Genomic DNA, 20,725 nt, shown 5'->3' on the forward strand with positions numbered 1-20,725 from the left:
CTAAACATCTTCATTTTAAAGTGAATAAAGAAATATCTTTATTTCAGCGAGATATTCACATTGTTCCATTGTTATTATGTTATGAAAGACATAAATAGGACTTCAAGATTAATAGTAGTTACCAATTAAATACTAATTATACTATAAAATTGAGTTGGAAATTTAGTTAATTTTGTGGGATTTTGAGATTGTGTGAGTAGGGTTATATGCATAAAAATGACCTGGGATATATCAATGAAGGCACTGCTCTATGAGCAGTGCCCACTGATATGTAAAATAATAATTGTGATGCTATTAGAAAATTAAAGTTTGATACCTTCTGTGTTCATCTTCAATGACTAACCCTGAAGGAAAAGAGATATTTATTTGTTTCAGTGTACAAACTAGGAGTTTCATCTTTTCCCTTTGTTTACAGTTTTAACTTGACCACATTGATTAACCTTGCTTTTTTTAGATTTTTCTTTTTCTTTCTTTTTTGCCATTTCTTGGGCCACTTCCGTGGCATATGGCGGTTCCTAGGTTGTAGGTCAAATCAGAGCTGTAGCCACTGGCCTACTCCAGAGCCACAGCAATGCAGGATCTGAGCCATGTCTTGTAACCCTACACCACAGCTCAGGGCAATGCTGGATCCTTAACCAACTGAGCAAGGCCAGGGATCAAACCCGCAACCTCATGGTTTCTAGTCAGATTCGTTAACTACTGAGCCATGAAGGGAACTCTTAGATTTTTCATTTTTCACTAAAACTCTGAGTTAATAAAGTTGAAGCACATGAAATTGAAAAGATAAAGTAAGAATGCCTAGAAAAGATAGCCATGTCATGTGTAAGCTCTGGAATCATAACTCTTGTAAAAAATTAAATCTTTCCATCATAATCAATAAAATGCTTTCTATGCTTACATCTGGGTTTGACTCAGCAAATTATCTAATGTATCTAACCACTTTCTCCTTTCTTAGTCATACCCCACTTAATCATGGGCCACATAAATTCTCTAAGAGATATGAAGCATTTGCTAATGAAACCAAACAATTGCTGATTTACTACAACTCTATTTTTAACTGCTTTTCACAATTTACTTACAACATGACATAAAATTTACCATTTTACTTGAGAAACAGTTTGACAAAAAGTGTGTTTAGTATAAACCCATTTGTACTCTATGCACATTCTTGTATGAATGGTATACATTAAACTGGGTTATCTTTATTTGGAGAGATTGTAAACATTTTAAAAGTCTCATGCTCTACTGACTGAGCTAGCTGGGTGGCTTGAGGTTTTGAACATTTTAAAAGACATTTGCATGAATATTTAAATAATTTTAGACATAGAGAAATGCTACAAGGATAGAACAATTCCTGTATGCACCTCACCCAATTATCCACATTTTAAAAATCTTTTACTGCCATGGTACATTTTTCAAAATTCAAAAACCATCATTGATACGTTAACTTAACTCTAGACTTTTCATTTCATCAGTTTTTGCCCAACTTTACTGAAGTAAAATTAAAAATAACATTGTGGGAGGGAGTTTCTGTTGTGACTCAATGGTTAACAAACCCAACTTGTATACATGAGGACATAGGTTCAATGCCTGGCCTTGCTCAGTGGGTTAAGGATCTGGCATTGCCTTGAGCTGTGGTGTAGGTCACAGACGTGGCTCAGATTCTGCATTGTTGTGGCTGTGGTGTAGGCTGGGCGACTACAGCTCCATTTGGACCCCTAGCCTGGGAAGCCCCCAAAAAACAAAATAATAATAATAAAAAATAATAATAATAATGTGTAAGTTTAAGGTACAAAAGGTGACAATTTGATACATGTGTACATTTTGAAATGATTACTATAATAAAGCTAGTTAACACATCCAGTATGTCACACAATTGTCTTATTGGGAGCATGAAAACTTTTAAGATAAACTCCCTTAGCAACTTTCAGGTATGTAAGAAAGTCAGCGCTGTTAACTATAGTCACTATACTGTACATGGGAATCCCAGTTATATGTAGTTCATCACATAACTATAAGTTTGTTTACTCTCCATTTCCTTCACCCTTCCCATTCTATTCTCTAGTTTTAGGTGTTGGATTGTTTGGATTTCACAGAAAAGGGAGATCATACTGTGCTTGTCTTTCTCAGTCTGACATATTTTACTTAGTCCAATACCCTCAAGGTACATCCATGTTGTTGCAGTTGGCAGGGTTTTCTTTTTTCTTTTTTTTTGGTCATGCATCTGAAACTAATATAGTATTGTAGGTCAATTATGCTTCAAAAAACAAACAGGAAAACCCATTACCAGAGGTGAGGAGGTGGGGAAGGGGAAATTAGAAGAAGGTCATCAAAATGACAAACTTCCAGTTATAACATAAGTGGAACATAAGTGGAACAAGAGGATGTGGAACATTCCTCTTGAAGGGCAGACATAAGCAAGTGCCAAAAGAGAGGAACTACAGTCTTGAATACTAAACAGTGGTAAGTTCATTTTGGTTGGCATTCAAGGAATGATGCTGGAATAAAGGCTGTACCAAATATGGTTTTAAATAATATTGGGGATAATAACAATAATAGAATACTAACTTCTTTCCAGAGTAGAGGAAATAAGGAAAGAAAAGTCCTTGTGCAGAACCTGGTATCCAGGGTTCTCTCTGTAATCGTTACTGTGACTGGTATGAGGGAGGTGATAGGGAGCACTTCTCTGTGCTTGAGCAGAGAATAGACAGAGTCATGGCCATGGAGGGTTGGAGTCTGTGCCTGATGGAATGAAATGGACAGAGAATTGAGGCAGCTGGGAGCAGGGATGGTAACTAGGAGTGATCTGTGCCTGACTTCTATAACCTATTTCCGGAATCAGCTTCTGGATAGAGTGGGAGATCAGGTACAGATGATAATGAGCAAGAATGTAAGAGGATTTCCTGTAGATGATGGGTAGAGGAGGAAAGAGATCTCACACTTCATGATCCTTGATGAGAAATTCAGTTTTATGTTTTTCTTAACTCTCCACATTTTACACATTCCAGTTCAGAATTTAAAAATACCCTGAATTGGAGTTCCCCTCATGGTACAGCAGAAACAAATGTGAATAGGAACCATGAGGTTGTGGGTTCGATCCCTGGCCTCGCTCAGTGGGTTAAGGATCCACGTTGCTGTGAGCTGTGGTGTAGTTCGCAGATGTGGCTCGGATATGGCATTGCTGTGGCTGTGGAGTAGGCCGGCCATAACAGCTCCAATTTAGACCCTAGCCTGGGAACCTCCATGTGCTGCGGCTGCAGACCTAAAAAGGCAAAAAAAAAAAAGAAAAAACATACCCTGAATATTGTCAGGACATGAGGTGATGACTCAAGGCAGAAGAAATAAAATAAGCCTCATATTTACCTAGAGAAGGAAGGAGGAAGAGAACTTAGGTCTCCTGAATGAATCCTTTTCTCTCTATAAATAGCAGCTACAAGATTTAGCCTCAGACTCAGGCAAACCAATCAAGCTCTTGTGCCCCCTGTCATTGTTACTCCCATTCTCATGCCTTCATGTGTGAATGATACTGTTACCTAAAAGGAACTAGTCTTTTCAGAGAAGTAACAAAGTGGGGCCTCTCCTCTGCAGGAATACTGATTATATCTTATTCTTTCTGTCTGCTCAGTCTTTCCTATGAATTTATTTACATAGCTCATCAAATGTATTTTAGTTGTTTGGTCATCCTTGCAGAATGTGGATTTTATTTATTTATTTATTTATTTATTTATTTATTTATTTATTGGCCATACCCATGAGATATGGAAGTTCTTAGGCCAGAGATCAAATCTGAGCTGGAGCTGCAACCTATGCGACAGCTGCAGCAAAGCTGTATCCCTAACCCAGTGCGCTGGGCCAGGGATTGAACAGACAGCCACACAGAAACAAGCTGCACCACACCCACTGTACCACAGCAGGAACTCCCTAGAATGCTGAATTGATGCAAAGGAGCACTTCTAATTGGTGATTATTTCAGCATTTCTGCTATATTTGGAATCTTACTGGGGATAAATGAGAATCTGATACCCTCACTAAGAGGACTAACTACAGACCTTGCCCAGTGTTGAGAGCCCCTCGCTCAGGTATGACTTGTGTAAAGTCCTGGCATGATTCAGCACACATAATCTACAATTAATCTTCAAGCTTATTCTTGTTACAGTTATGATTATAATTAAAGTAACAGGCAAGCCTAGCTTGTTTGGCTGGGACAGTTGGGTGCAGGAGGCAGAGAGCAGTCTCTGCAGGTGTTTCTGTCATGATGCTGCTTTCACAGGACCTGATGGAGATTCAATTGATTATACCAAAAGGGATTCAGTAAGGAAAAAAACTTCATATATGAGTCTTGAAATGTAATAAAAATAATTGGTAATGTGCATCAAACACTTTGTTAAGTAATTTATACGATTAATTCATCCTTGTTTTAATATACTATCATGATTAAAACTCCTAGTAATCTAGGGAAAAAATGAACTGCCTTAGCTTAATGCAAATATCTATGAATAATAAATAGCTTAACATAATATTTAATGGTGAGAGAGACTTTTTTTTAGAATACTCACTGTTGATAATATGTCAATTTCACTAATATATGGAATCAAATTAAATGTTATGAGAACTTATTCATAAAACAAAGACTCAAAAATTTTGAAACTAAAAGGGGAAATGGTAGTGTGAGGGATGGATTAGAGGTTGGGATTGGCATATACATACTTCCTTATACAAAATCAATCAGTAACAAGGACCTACCATATTGCTCAAGGGAATATATTCAATACTCTGTGATAGCCTACATGGGGAAAAGAATGGATGTATATGTTTAAATATGGCTGATTTACTTTTTTGTACACCTGAAATTAACACAACATTGCAAGTCACCTATTCTCCAATTACACACACACTAACACACACCAATTTCTCCAATTTGTTGTTTAGATTCAGTGCAATCACACTCAAAATTCCAGCAAGCTCATTGTTTTCAATATCAGCAAATGGATGCTTAAATTCATATGAAAATGCAAAGTCACTAGACTAACTGAAATAATTTCAAAAATTCTTAAAATCAACATTGGAGGACTCATTATACAATTTCAAGACTTATTATAAAGTTATAGTAATCAAGACAGCATGGTATTGGTGGACAGAGTAGTATTAGGGAAAATCTATACATACCTATCCATGGGACAGAATAGAGAGCCTATAAATAGAGCCATACAGATAATGCCAACCCATTTTTGACACAAAGGGAAATGCAATTTGATGTAGAAAGGATAGTCTTTTTAAGAAACAGTGCTGAAACACCTGAATGTCCATACTGCAGAAAATGAACTTAGATCCATGATCTGCAGTTCTTAAAAATCACCTCTAAATACATCATAGAAATAAATATAATTTTCAAGATTTTTAAAATTTTTTCTTTCTTTCTTTCTTTCTTTCTTTCTTTCTTTCTTTCTTTCTTTCTTTCTTTCTTTCTTTCTTTCTTTCTTTCTTTCTTTCTTTCTTTCTTTCTTTCTTTATTTTGTTTTATTTTCCCACTATACAGCAAGGGGGTCAGATTATCCTTACATGTATACATTACAATTACATTTTTCCCCCAGCCTTTCTTCTGTTGCAACATGAGTATCTAGACAAAGTTCTCGATGCTATTCAGCAGGATCTCCTTGTAAATCTATTCTAAGTGGTGTCTGATAAGCCCAAGCACCCGATCCCTCCCACTCCCTCCCCCTCCCATCAGGCAGCCAACAGGTCTTTTCTCCAAGTCCATGATTTTCTTTTCTGCGGAGATGTTCATTTGTGCTGGATATTAGATTCCAGTTATAAGTGATATCATATGGTATTTGTCTTTGTCCTTTCTGGCTCATTTCACTCAAGTATGAGATTCTCTAGTTCCATCCATGTTGCTGCAAATGGCATTGTGTCATTCTTTTTATGGCTGAGTAGTATTCCATTGTGTATATATACCACCTCTTCTGAATCCAATCATCTGTCAATGGACATTTGGGTTGTTTCCATGTCTTGGCTATTGTGAATAGGGCTGCAATGAACATGCGGGTGCATGTGTCTCTTTTAAGTAGAGTTTTGTCCTGATATATGCCCAAGAGTGGGATTGCAGGGTCATATGGAAGTTCTATGTATAGATTTCTAAGGCATCTCCAAACTGTTCTCCATAGTGGCTGTACCAGTTTACATTCCCACCAGCAGTGCCGGAGGGTTCCCTTTTCTCCACAACCCTTCTAGCACTTGTGATTTGTGGACTTATGAATGATGGCCATTCTGACTGATCTCATGGTTGTTTTGATTTGTATTTCTCTAATAATCAGCGATGTTGAGCAGTTTTTCATGTGTTTGCTGGCCATCTCTATATCTTCCTTGGGGAACAGTATATTCAGGTCTTTTGCCCATTTTTCCATTGATTGATTGACTTTTTTGCTGTTGGGTTGTATAAATTGTTTATATATTCTAGAGATTAAGCCCTTGTCGGTTGCATCATTTGAAACTATTTTTCACATTCTGAAAGTTGTCTTTTTGGTTTCTTTTGGATTTCCTTTGCTGTGCAAAAGCTTTTCAGTTTGATTATTTTTTTTATGGGACCTTTTTCAAGATATTTTGAATGAATTCCAGACAAAATATTTAGGTGATTTTTGTTGACAGGGAAGAGAATCCCCCTTAAGGGGGAGAATGAGTTTCTTTGAGTACACAAGCGTAGCTAGAACAAATGGGAGAATGAGGATGAAGTGTATTAAAAAAGGGAAGAGGGACATAGGGGATCCCATTGGGAAAATTCTGAGGTTTGAAGAGGCAAAAATATTACTCAGTCAAGATTGGGAGAGATATCTGAAAGGCAAAGGGAAAGTTTGAAAAAAAAATGTTTGCTTGGATTGTATGAAACAGAATTGTCATAAGGAGTTCTCTCAGAATCCTTTGGCTATTTGTATTTAGAGGCAAAGCAGATATACAGCTTGTGTTCATTTTCAGTACCTTGGACTATCACCTTAGGTTATAGTTATACTTTTATTATTTTAAACTTTTAATTATTAAATAAGACACCCAAAGAAACACTATAAAGTAAATTCCTATATAACTCTTTCTCAGGACAAAAAAAAAAAAAAAAAACCCACAAAAAACAAAGAAACAAACAAAACCTCTATCCTTTCACAGGTAAACATTCCCCCCACCAGAAAATGTAACCTCTGTCTCTGGAGAACCACTTCTCTCTGTTGTGTGTTTTTATAGCCCAGTTTCTTCATCTGCATGATGGTATTGGTAATAGTACCTATCCCATAGGGTTGTTCTAAAGATAATTAAGTTAAACTACATCACTTGGCTGGTACCTGACATAGAGTACATGTTTACTAAAGATTTGCTGTTATTAGTGGAGCTCACAGAGCAGTTCCTAAGTAAGCATTAGTTTTGAATATAAATGTAAAAAAGAGGACAGTTTATTGAAAATGATATAACACTAGAGCCCAATTATAATATGTCAGTTCCACTGTTGACAAACGAGTTTAATAAGCCTTTTGTAAACTTAGAGTCGTGAAAGAAAGTTTTCTATGTCTGTAACTTTCCAGAAAAAAGAAAAAAAATCACCTTAACTGGAAATACATTCAGGAACACACATTTCTTTTTTCCCTTGAGACCATTATAAAAGCATTAGTTGGGGATGGATGGAGATGGCTTCTTAATATAAGGAGCATAACTACAGTTTTCCTTATCTGATAGCAAGGAGAGAAGAAGTTAAAACTGCAGAAATAGCAGATCTCAGTCTTCAAGACTTAATAAAAGGGATTCTGACAACATGCTGCAGAGTTATCTCTTTTTTCAGGGTATTTGTAATCCACATGTAGAGTTTCTCTGGTAACTTGGATCTAGAAGGACACTAACGGGTGAGTTGATTACTTGTGGACATGTAAGTAATTAACTTGAACTAAATAAGTACAGTCTTGGGAGGAAACAAATTCAGTGCAGCTTTAGGATATAAAGTTTACCTAAGTTTTTCCTAAGCTTTCAGCCTAAAAACCCTCAGGAACGATGTGATGATATAAATATAGAGTCTATAAAAACTCTATGTGACTAGTTTTGGGAAACACAGTACTCTTCCTGTCTTCAAGCATTTTTCTATGGGGTAACCTCCCATCATTTATTTCATTGGGTGGGGTGTTATGTAACTGTAGTTACTAGAATTATGTGAATTTGTACTTTTATGTATATTTGGGGGAAATTACAAAGTGAAACTCATCAGTAGCACGTAAGTGAGAAACTTGAAAGGAAATTGTTTAAACAGTTAACAAAATGACCATAATTTCAATGAAGAGAGGACAGAAAAAAAATGCTACAAACGAAGAATAGATTCAAAGTAAGTACAGAGGAAAAGCATGTGAGTAAATTTTTTCCTTCTCCCTTGCTGTGAGCCTCCACAGATATGTCATATGTGTTGAAAATATATTTTAACTAATGGCTTAAGAATAAGCACTAATTAACAGATGATTTTATTTTATTTTTTATTGCTCCAGAAAATAAGGTTTATTTTGAAATAACACACTTTATACTACTTGTAGCACTGTTGAAGAACAGCTGATTTTAAAATAGGCTTTATCAGTCATCCTGTAATGGTGCAGTGGAAACAAATCCAACTAGGAACCATGAGATTGCAGGTTCCATCCCTGGCTTCACTCAGTGGGTTAAGGACCAGGCATTGCTGTGAGCTGTGGTTTAGGTCACAAACACAGCTTGGATCCTATTGCTGTGGTTGTAGCCTAGGCCAGCAGCTGTAGCTCTGATTGTACCCCTAGCCTGGGAATCACCATATGCCACAAGGGGAAGCCCTAAAAAGGAAAAAAAAATAAAAATAAAATAAAATAGGCTTTATTGTCAATTGTATAGTCTAAGAAATTTTTAGTTTAAGGAAACACTAAATTCAAGGAGGATCTGGTTGTCCACTGAGAGTTGGATGACATATTCTAGAAAACAAGATCAAAATCAGAAAAATACTGCCTATTTTATTGGGTGAATGTATATAAAAAAGGGACACACTCTTATAGCTCCAAGGAGATGGCCAGTGTTGATCAAAATAAGGTACTTTTAATTCTGAAATAGACTTAAAGCTGGAAAGGTTTTTAGAGCAATGAGGCAATTCCCTCATTTCACAGATAGGAAACTTATGAGCCAAGAATGTAAATTTATAGACGTAAGAAGTGGCAATGTTAGGGCATGTCCCCCAATATTTTTCTCTACCTACTTTTTTTACATGGCCAAGAACCGAGATGCTATGGTAGTATTCATGCTTGAGAGAAGCATGAACCTATTCCTACAAAAGTGTGTGAGCTCTACTTGTGTTACATTGTAGAGCTGGCTTATTAATGATAGGATTCTAAAATGACTGGATTTATGAATTTTCATATATGCTTTAGCTTAGCTTATAGTTCTGTGTTTCCATTTTCACATCTTCCATTTAAATCTGAAGGGCTAAAATTGGACAGTGGCTATTTGAGGAAGTATCTTGGTTTTGTCTGGAAGATCGAGAAATGTGTGCAAACTTTAGAGTTGGGTGAGGTAGGGTTAATGTGAAATTTATCTTGCTTTGGTTTTTTACTTTTGAGAAGTTATAAATGCAGGCAGTGGGGTAAGAAAACTTATATTATAAACCTGTTTTTCTATACACTAGTTGTGTTACTATATAAAAATTCCTTTGCTTCTATAAATTAATTTAAGCTATTTTTCTTTGTGTACATTCATTTTAATACAATAGTACTGTCATGTTCACACTGTTAGTCTCTTCAAAAGCTTCCTCATCTGTGATGAAAGTTGTCTCAAAACCAATCTGAATTCTCTAAAGCAGGAAATATTTTCCTAGATTTCCTAACTGGAAAACTTTTTTGAAAGAAACTGACTGATTTGCAAAGATTATCTCTGAAGTTACAAGCTGAATTTAAACCTGTAACCAGGGGTTGTCCTGAAATTATAATGAATGACTGAATTGTACTCATAATTTTTAAAGACATTAAAGTATGTAACAGTTAATCATGGTAATTCTATGTCTGTGAAGAAGCTGAAACAAGGAGAATTGCCAGGTAGGAAATTAAGTATAGCTAAGATATGGAGTTTCCATTGTGGCACAGTAGAAACGAATCTGACTAGGAACCATGAGGTTGTGGGTTGGATCCCTGGCCTCACTCAGTGGGTTCAGGATCCCGCGTAGTGGCGAGCTGTGGTGTAGGTCACAGACTTGTCTCAAATCCCGTGTTGCTGTAGCTGTGGCTGTGGCTGTGGCTGGCAACTGTACCTCCAATTGGACCCTTAGCCTGGGAACCTCCATATGCCTCGGGCATGGCCCTAAAAGAAAAAAAAAAAAAAAAAGGAAAAAAGGAAAAAAAAATATGGCTAAGATTCAAGTAGTATTTTTAGTAAACTCTTAATAAAAATAGATTGATGAACTGGATTTGCTTGAGGACATTCCCAGCTTTCTTGACTTGGAGATTTAAAATCATGTAAGAAACTTAGTATACGCAAGGGAGGGGTAAGGAACATATTTCAGATACATGCAATGAATAACTCAAGCCAGTAGTATATTTAGGTTTATTATTTTATTCAAATTCAAGCAAATAGCCTTTTTTACATATTGGCTAATATTACTACCATCTGATTTGGGGAATCATCAGAAGCTATTTCTCAATAAATTTGTTCTTAAATTAATTCAGGTTCTTAAAGTTTCATCTCCATTACAGTGTGATTATTTGTGATATGTGTAGCAATGTTACTTTAATCAGTAATAGGGAGGATTGAAGAGGATATTTAGATAGGGATTGATTAAGAAGCCAGATGTGAGGTTAGGGCTGAAAAATATACTATGAAAGTGCAGAGATTGTGAAGATATCTCTTAATGATCAATCCTAATTTTTTAAACATAAAATTATAAGTATTTGATGAAACATTGTTAGTCCATCAGTGCCATCTTTCCAGCAGCATCTAAAACTGTTGTTGGTTAATCAAAATAATTTATGTCATCTAAGGCCGATGTTGATCATGATTTGCTGGAAGATTTAAAGGAAATCAATTAGCATATGTTTACACAGAGTCTTGGCAGAGAGCATTTAAATGAATACTCAATTTTTTATTCTTTGAGACAGTTTAATGAGGTGTATTAAACTCAGTTAGCATCTTGAATGTCATTCCTCTTCTCAATAAAAATTTCTAAATATAGGCTCATGAATTATAACATTTCAGGTGATATATATATTCTGTCTATCCTGGACAATGGAAAAAAGCAATAATGTTACTGTATTTATTCTCTTGGGACTTTCCAAAAACAAGGACATTGAGATCCTTTGCTTTGTCTTATTTTTACTTTTGTACATTGCCATTTGGGTAGGCAATGTATCATTATGCTCATAATGATTTCTGTCATATGCAGTCAGCTAATTGAGCAACATATGTACTTTTTCCTTAATTACCTTTCTCTCTCTTACCTTTGCTACACCTCCACTGTAACACCCAAACTGACTTACTGGCAGAAAGGAAGACCATTTCCTACAGCAACTGCATGACACAGCTCTTTTCCACTCATCTCTTTGGAGGCATGGAGATCTTCATCCTGACAGGCATGGCCTATGACTGCTACGTGGCCATCTGCAAGCCCCTGCATTACACAAGCATCATGAGAAGACACAGGTGTAACACAATCATCATAGCCCGTTGTACTGAAGGGTTTGTACACTCTGCCAGTCAGTTTCTTCTCACCATCTTCTTACTGTTCTGTGGGCCCAATGAGATTGATCACTACCTTTGTGACATTTACCCTTTGCTGAAATAGGCCTGCTCTCATACCCACTTAGTAGGTCTCCTAGTCATTGCTAATTCAGGCCTAATTGCCTTGGTGATCTTTGTTGTCTTGATGTTGTCTTATTTTTTTATACTGTACAGCATCAGGGCATATTCTGTGGAGAGCTGCAGCAAAGCTCTTTCCGCTTGCACTTCTCATATCACAGTTGTAGTCCTGTTTTTTGCACCTGCATTATTCATTTACATTAGACCAGCCACAACTTTCCCAGAAGATAAAATGTTTGCTCTTTTTTTTATACCGTCATCGCCGCTATGTTCAACCCTCTGATATACACACTGAGAAACATGGAGATGAAGAATGCCTTGAGCAAAATTTGGTGTCATCATACACTCCTGGAAGGAATGTAAATTTTCAGAAGCTTTTCTGTGTTTTATGCCATTGTTCTCTGAGTCTTTAATAATAAATAAGATCTATTCTCATCACCCTCTGGACTTACTGCTCTGAGAGAGAAGTAGGCAAGCCAGAAGTTTATCCTCTCTGTTGTTTTATGCTTCTGCACTGGTGCGTCATCAGCAAATTGAGCATTATTCTTATTCTTAACTTTTTCCATCTGACTTATTCACTAATAATTGTGTTCCTATGATACGAAATAACCTGATGATGTTCTAAAAATTAAAAAAAGCTATATCACCTTTTGGCATTAACTTGAAAAAAGTGAAATAGATTTTGTGCTTTTCATACCTTAAAATTCTCAGAAGCTGAATTAAATATTACCTTCAATTGTTAAACTTTTACTCAATTATAAATACAGAAAATTTCATGTAGCATATAGGCACCGCTTATGAACTATCACAAACTGAGCAGTATCATGCAGTCAGCAACTAGATTGAGTCAGAAATTCCAGTATTCCAGAACACCCCCTTGTGCCCCATTAAAATTACTATCTCCTAAAGATAACCACTGTCTTCATCTCTAAAATTGATTAATTATACCTATTTTATAATAGAGATTATACTTTTGTTTTTGCCATTATTTGTTTGTAAGACTCATTTCTCATGTTTTCATATTTCTGATTGATTTTATTGATAGTATCTCATATGAATATTTGACAATTAATTTATCCATCTTCTTATTGACAGGTATTTGGGTCATTTACCATTTAGAATTATTATGAGTAGTACTGCTTTGAACATTTTGTAACATGTCTTTTTGTGAAGATATGCCTTCTTTTGTTTCTTTTTAACATGCTTTCTATTGAGATTAAGACAAAATTTTGACATAGTGGTTGTGTTCTTGTGTTCATAACTTCTACTATATTACTGACATAAATAAAACATTAAATAAAAATTATTGTCAACAGAAAAACACTAGAATGGATGGAATAAAAAGCTTAGAAATATGTGAAACATCACACTTTTAGAATTCATCCATGGGGTCTGGTTTATGTTAATCAAATGCAAAACAACCTGTTAGTCACAAGTTGGAAAAAGAGAAAGCTTTTGGAATATATAATTTATACAAGGGAGCTCAGGAAAACTCTCACAAATAGAGCAGTAAATAATGTTAACAATATTTACATATCAATATTCACCACTTGGAAATTTTAATATGTAGGATATTTACTGGAACATATGAAGTTGATTGTCATGGTAAGTAAAACTGGTAAAAATATTTATTTAGTTCCTGAGGAAAAAATGTGTTTTAGTCTTCCTCCAGATAAAGGCAGTGGTTCCAGACAAAGAAAGTGTATTCTGAGTATATGCTAATGCTGGAGTGCCATGCACACAAATACACACATATGCGCACAAAAACACTTCAGAAAAAACAAATTTATAGAAACTTCTATTTCTGGCACAATTGGATTAAATTCTCTTGAATTGAAAATCAAAAATGAAAGAGAAAATACTTAATTTTTGTCCCAAAGTATATGATTATGTTACTGAAAGTGGCAACCAGCTGCTTTCCACTCTAAAGCCGATAAAGAGGAAAAGAAAATTTGCTTTTGTTTGGAGGCTGGCAACCAGGGCAGTGGGGTAGGGATTGTGGGTTCCTGTCCAAAGGCCAGCTACTCCCACTGACAATCAGTGGGAAAGGGATTTTAAAGGGAAGTTTCAGGGATGTGTAGGCAGAGGGATTGTACTACATGCAGAAACAGGACAGTTAAGCTGTGACAGTCATCTTGAAATTGGTCATACAGTGGTCTGATGAGTGTCATCTTGATTGTTTTAAGTACAGTTAGTCTTCAGTTTCAGGACTGATTTGTTCCAATTTCTTTGAGTTCAGTTCTCAGAACTGTGGCAGCTTATGTCATAGCTATGATCTGGTCATCATGTAGTTAAATGTCTTCCACCTGGTAGAAGTGGAAGTCTCCACAAAACAGCTTACAGAATATGGCTCAGAATATTATCTATAGGCTCTTGAGGAGGAAATAAAGGTCCTTGACTTTGCTTAATGAATAAACCATTATTGTTGTGTCCTATTTGACTGCTTCCCTTTGCTTCTGCATTTTCTCACTTCTCTGATTAAAATTATTCTTTGGCTAAAGCTTTTCTACAAACAAAAGGCAGGCAGAGGACATGGTGGCCTCCTCCATAGGGTCCTGCTCTGTTTCCATCACATAACAAAACAAACAAACAAACAAAATACAAAAAAATATGAATATAGGAGAAAATTATATTGAAGATAGATACCTGAATAATATGTAATACAAAGGCTGCCTTTATGTAGTCATCAGACACATGATATGGGAACGTGAATCTCAACATTGTCCAGGGTGTTAAATGAAATAATGATAATAATAATAAATAAAGAGATATTTTAATTTGAAACTTGATGGATAAAATAGAGTACCTACAATTAAGAAAGAGTCAGTAAATGGAATGTTAGATATTAACAAATTTCCAGAGCACAGAATTAGACAAAGAGATGTTAAATATTAAAAAATATATTAATAGACATTATCAATGAAGTAGAAGGAAGGAACATGTGTATCCAACTCCAGGGTTTGGGCAAAAATGAGAAAAAATATTTAAAGAGATGATTACTGAACATTCATGAAAATAAACAAAGAATGAAATACTGCCATTTGTAGCAACACAGTGGTCCTAGAGAATAGCATGCTAAATAAAATAAGTCTGAGAGAGAAAGACAGATACTATATGATATCGCTTAGATGCGGAACCTCAAAAAAATACAGATGAATCTATGCACAAAACAAATGAACTTACATAGAAAACAAAGCTATGTTTTACCAAAGTGGGGAGAGGAGTGGAGGGACAGATTAGGAATATGAGAATAACAAATTATATACAGGAAATAATTAAGCATCAAGGATTCACTGTAGAGTACAGGCAATCATACTTGATGTCTTGTAATAATATATAATATTGAGTCCTACTAGATGTTTCACAGCTAGTGTGAACCTTTTCATTTTTCAAAAAGAAAGTTAACTTGGTTTGGTTACTCTCCTTGGGTGTGAGTAAGAATATTGCTTATATACATACGGCTGGGTCCCTACTCTGTGTAGCAGAAATTGGCACCACACTGTAAATCAACTATACTTTAATAATAATATTTTTAAAAAAAAAAGATCTCTGCCCTCTAGTGCCCAGAGCCTGGCTGATTCAAAAGATGAAAAGTAAATTTACAGTCTGAAAATTCCCAGGAGAACTTAAGAATATAAACTTAGATGACTGGTTAGTGATTACGCTAAGTTTCTTTTTTATAAATGCTTTTGGGAAAGCAATTTCTTCCAGCCTTCAAAGGTACAAATTCTTACAATCTGCTTCAGTTTATATTTAGCTCTTCCAGAGAAAATTTCCTGCAGGCATCAGTATAAAAGGGATGACTTGTAGGGAGTATAGGTACACAGGCTTTAGCAGGTATATAAAAGTGTTCCTTGTTTAGTCTTGATTCAGATCAGGTGAAAACAAATTATATCTGCAACCTTAAGACCAAACTGTATCCCTGTGTAATGGCTATATATTTCTCTGTGAATTCTACATAGATTCAAGGGTATCTAACTCTTGATTTCCCTTGGAAAACAATAGGATTTCTTCCAGAAAAGCAATCTTGAAGATATTTGCAGAGAATTAATCTAGCTTGTTTGAGTCACTGGTTTATAGTCTTGCATTTCATTTCAGGTTTATATGCCAGAGGAAGCCTATAGCACAGTGGGTACCAAAGGTGTAGAATGCATGAAGGAGGTATTTTCCTAAGAGACAGAAATTAACCTGAAGGCAACTCAGAGGGAATCATCCTGATATTTTTTTGTTTTAGTCTAATTACATGCTGTTTGCCATTTGTTCTCTCTGTTATTGTGAAGCCATCCATTAATCATGATATAAATATCTGAGTAAGAGTAGAGCATGCTTTATTGATGCTTAGTTTTAATTGTATATTACAAGCTGAATTTGATTAAGGGAGAATTATTAAATGTTTGAAATGTTTAGGTTCTCTGTGACTTCTGAATATCTAATCTCCCTTTCAAATTATCATCCTTCTAAAATAGATTAGACTGACTGGGGCCAGTTAAGGTAAGTTAATTGTATGGAAAGGAAATTTGTCTTGTGGTTATGTACTAGGTACCATACTAGGGAAATTTACATGGTAATTTCATGTATGTCTCATTATTTTCTTTAACTAGTTATCAGTATCAAAATTATATAAGGATTCTGAGATACATGCAGGTCAAATGTCCTTTCTGTGGAATTTTTCTATAAAATTGAAAGAGGATACTTTGTTTCTTATTGTAAATTCTTAGTAAAAGTTTTTGGAAAGCAAAATATTTAAAACAATTGTTGGAGCCAAAGTTTGTTGATTGTCTAAATTTACGCTGGATGATAGGGCTTTGCCTTTTGTTAATCCATAAATAAATAAATTCTGACCTGGTGGCAGCTTTTATATAAACCTAAGTATTAAAAATTGAAGTGAAAAATTAGCTGGTCATTAGGATTTATTAATTCACCTAATGGCAAATGTGTGTATGTCAGAAACATTAAAAAAGTGATAGATCCCTATTGGTTGTATACTGATTTTGAATCGACATAATTAATTAGTTTAGTTCTCTACTCATTTTACACTTGTCAGCTTTTCTAATTCTTTTGTTATTGCCTTTATAAAAACCACTTCCAGTACTTTTTTATATATGATTTAATGTTTTGAAATGTTTCCTTTAATCAAAGGAAGGTCATTTTTTCCTTGACTATCATTCTATCCCTTTAGTTTATTTATTAGTTTGTGTCATTGTTAGTATCTTAGCGACATTTACTTGATAGCTACCATTAATTTCCTTAACATTATTTAATTAACAGTAAATAATTAATTCCTTACCAGTATAAACTGGGACATTAAAAACTTACTGTGACAAAGTTGTTACAAAATAGTTTGACTTTTTTTTTTTTTGCCTTTTCTAGGGCCGCTTCCCGTGGCATATGGATGTTCCCAGACTAGGGGTTGAATCAGAGCTGAAGCTGCTGGCCTGCACCACAGCCACAGCAACACAGGATTCGAGCCACGTCTGCAACCTATACCATAGATCAGGGCAATGCCAGATCCTTAACCCACTGAGCAAGGCCAGAGATCAAACCCACAACCTTCTGGTTCCTAGTCGGACTCGTTAACCACTGCACCACAACGGGAACTCCATGAAATAATTTGAAATCACAGAAATGCTAGTCTACACCATAATTCTTATAACTGTAAAAGTGTATTTTTACAGTGATCTAGCATTATCAAGTATGTGCCATTTTGTAAAGAATTTGAAATATAGATTCAAATAGTTCCTACTATTTCTGTCCTCCATGATTTGCTGTCACCTCTGCTTTCATCCAAAGGAGGCAGTGCCAGACTGAATGAAAATCAGATTTAGTTTCTATGAGTGACTGTTTATTGGCTTTCTGATTTGGGATATTGGTTGAGTTACTTTTGAGCAGATTCTCTTGTATCAAAACAATGAATTGGATCATCTTTCTATGAATAAGTCATTCTAATAATTATCCTCCTTTTTAGTTAATGATTCTCTTTAAATCAGCTTAGATTTATTTAAATGAAAATTATGTCATTGTTATATTATAGACATCTCTTATAACTGCAATTGTGAAAATATATTTTTAAAGAACCAGGAAAAATTAATGCATTCTATTCAGGTACCTCAGTCTGTAGAAAATATGATAAGATCCATTGCCTCTTGTTAAAAAAAGAGACTAGAAAGGTGAGATATTAAAGATATAATACAGTCAAGTCAAAATCATCTCCCTCGTGTCATCAGATATATTGAATAAGATGGTACTTAAATGTATTGTCATGTCTATTTGTTAGCCTAAATTAGCTCATGTAGTAATATAGCTATATGACTTGGGCATTGCTGGATTTGTTGATCTTTACATAGTTTTATAACAAAAATTTATATATTTTAAAAAGATACTTGAATATGGTCTCCCTAGCTGATCTAAAAATAAGGTCAAAGTGCTGTCTGGATTTTACCCAAGTCCCCATCGGAGGGAAGAATAGCATTTTGGTGGGATCCCCTCTATGGAGGCCTTCTTTCCAGTCTTGCATACTTCATATCTTAAAAATTATACAGAAAATGATGTGAACAAATTCATTAAACAATCTCTCATTCCTCCAACAAATAATACTTAAATGCTTGCTGATCATAAGATATCATTTATTGTCTTTTTAATATCTATTGCTGAATTGCAGTGCCTACACAGTAAACATATAAGTATATAAAAACATACCAAAGGCACAGAGTTCAAACACACTAGTGCAGTTTAAGCAGTTTTCTTTTCCCTTTACCTATCACACCACTAATTTTAAAAAATGCACAGTTTACCACAAAAGCATTAACTTTAACACTAAAAAGGTAAATGGAAGAAATGCATATAGCTTACAATTGTTTTTATGAGATTAATCTTTCACAAGCCTTCTAATATTTACAGTTACATATTCCATTACCATAAAAGTGACTCCCAGGTACATTTGTCTCACTCATGGCAAATTAAATCATCTGTATTGCAAATAAGTTTTCCAATCAAGCAGTTAAAAATTCAGGTAAATACATTATAATTTTATTTATATTCCTTGTATATATGCATGCAGAAAATACAGGGAAGTAGTCTGCGTCCTGTTGGAGAAACATAAATGACATAAAAAGAAAATTTTCTATGTAGGACAAAAACACACTTAACTTATCACTATAACACATACCCAGAAATAATGCAATAAAAGTTCATTTTTCTCTAAACATTATCAATAATATTCACATAATTTTCCCTTCCCCTTTAGGCAATAATAATATGTTAATCACTAAATTTTAAAACTGAGGAACAGTAACTTGAATACATAATTAATTTTACTGATATAACAGTAATTTTGGGTAGAAATGAAAAATACTAGGGAGAGAATTTTTCTATAATTCCCAAGAACAAATGAAATCAATAATAATATTTTATGAATTTACTTTCTATGGTTTGTTAATGATTTTACATGATTATAAATATTTCTATCCAAATGTCCATTTTTTTTAAATTTTTTCTTTCAGATACACAACTATTTTTGGATAGCATACAAGAAAATTAGAATATGACAAATCAGAGAAATATATCAGAGTTCATTCTTTTGGGCCTTTCCTCTGACCAGAAGATACAGATATTTTGCTTTATATTGTTCATATTCTGTTATGTTGCCATCTTGGTGGGAAACCTTCTGATCCTTGTCTCCATTTGATGCAGTATCCTTTTTCACCAACCAATGTACTATTTCCTCAGCCACTTATCCTACATGGACATCTGCTATACCTCCTGTATGACACCCAAACTGATAGGTGACCTGATTCTGGGAAGGAAAACCATCTGTTACGGTAATTGCATGTTGCAGGTCTTTTCCTTGCATTTCTTGGGAATGATTGAAATCTTCATCCTTACAATCATGGCCATTGACTGCTGTGTTGCCATCTGCAAGCCTCTCCACTACATGATTGTCATGAAATATAGACAAGATGCAATCCTCTGGTCTTGGCTGCCTGGACTGGGGGCGGGGGGGGCTGTCCATTCCTTTTCTCTGTTCTCTATGATCATCAATTTGCCCTTCTATGGCCCCCATGAAATTGATCACTATTATTGTGATATTTTCCCTTTGCTGAAAGTGGCCTGTAGGGATTCCCACATTACTGGTGTCCTTGTGGTTGCCAATTCAGGAATGGTTGCCTTAGTAACCTTTGTTCTCTTGTTTGGGTCTTATGTCATCATATTATTTACCTTAAGACATCATTCAGCTGAAGGAAGGCACAGAGCCCTCTCTTAGCTGTGGGTCTCACATCACTGTGATTGTTTTATTTTTTGGACCTTCTATCTTTGCCTACCTTAGACTCCCCACCACTTTCCCTGAGGATAAAATATTTTCTCTCTTTTATACCATCATAGCTCCTATGTTCAATCCTTTAATCTATACTTTGAGAAATACAGAGATGAAAAAGACCGTGAGATAGGTTTGGTGTCCAAAGATATTTTCAGAAGAAAAGCATAATTGATTTGTCCTACTCAATATGCTAAAAACTATATGCCAGTTAAACGTAAACTTGGAATCAGAGAGATCTATTAGCTCTGAGATCATTGAACTTAAAATGTTCATATTATAAGTATCAAAGGTAATAAGCTGAAGAATTAAAAAATTTTCATTAGTGACACTGAGATTGGGTAGGGATAAATGTGAATTAAAGATATATTAATCTGAAAAAAATAGTTGTTATATCATACAGAGTGGGTAATTCTGAAGCTGACTGAATTTTAATAGTCATTTACATGTGAAATTTGAACATGGAATTAGACAACTTTTTGGAATTTGTAAAAATACAATAGATTAAAAGTGCTTTTCAGAAAATAAAAGTAACATATATTTTATTATTGATCTTTATTTCCTGTTAGGATATTCAATCTTGTATGATGATAGTTTGAA

At 34.9% G+C, this 20,725-nt stretch overlaps 2 pseudogenes; both read left to right on the forward strand.

Annotated features, from left to right (window-relative positions):
* Positions 1-11,244: 11,244 nt before the first annotated feature.
* On the forward strand, positions 11,245-12,177 carry LOC125120672 (olfactory receptor 4P4-like; annotated as a pseudogene).
* Positions 12,178-19,354: 7,177 nt separating this feature from the next.
* On the forward strand, positions 19,355-20,300 carry LOC125121072 (olfactory receptor 4P4-like; annotated as a pseudogene).
* Positions 20,301-20,725: the final 425 nt, after the last annotated feature.

This window comes from Phacochoerus africanus, chromosome 2, assembly GCF_016906955.1.
Source record: "Phacochoerus africanus isolate WHEZ1 chromosome 2, ROS_Pafr_v1, whole genome shotgun sequence".
Classification (NCBI taxonomy): Eukaryota; Metazoa; Chordata; class Mammalia; order Artiodactyla; family Suidae; genus Phacochoerus; species Phacochoerus africanus.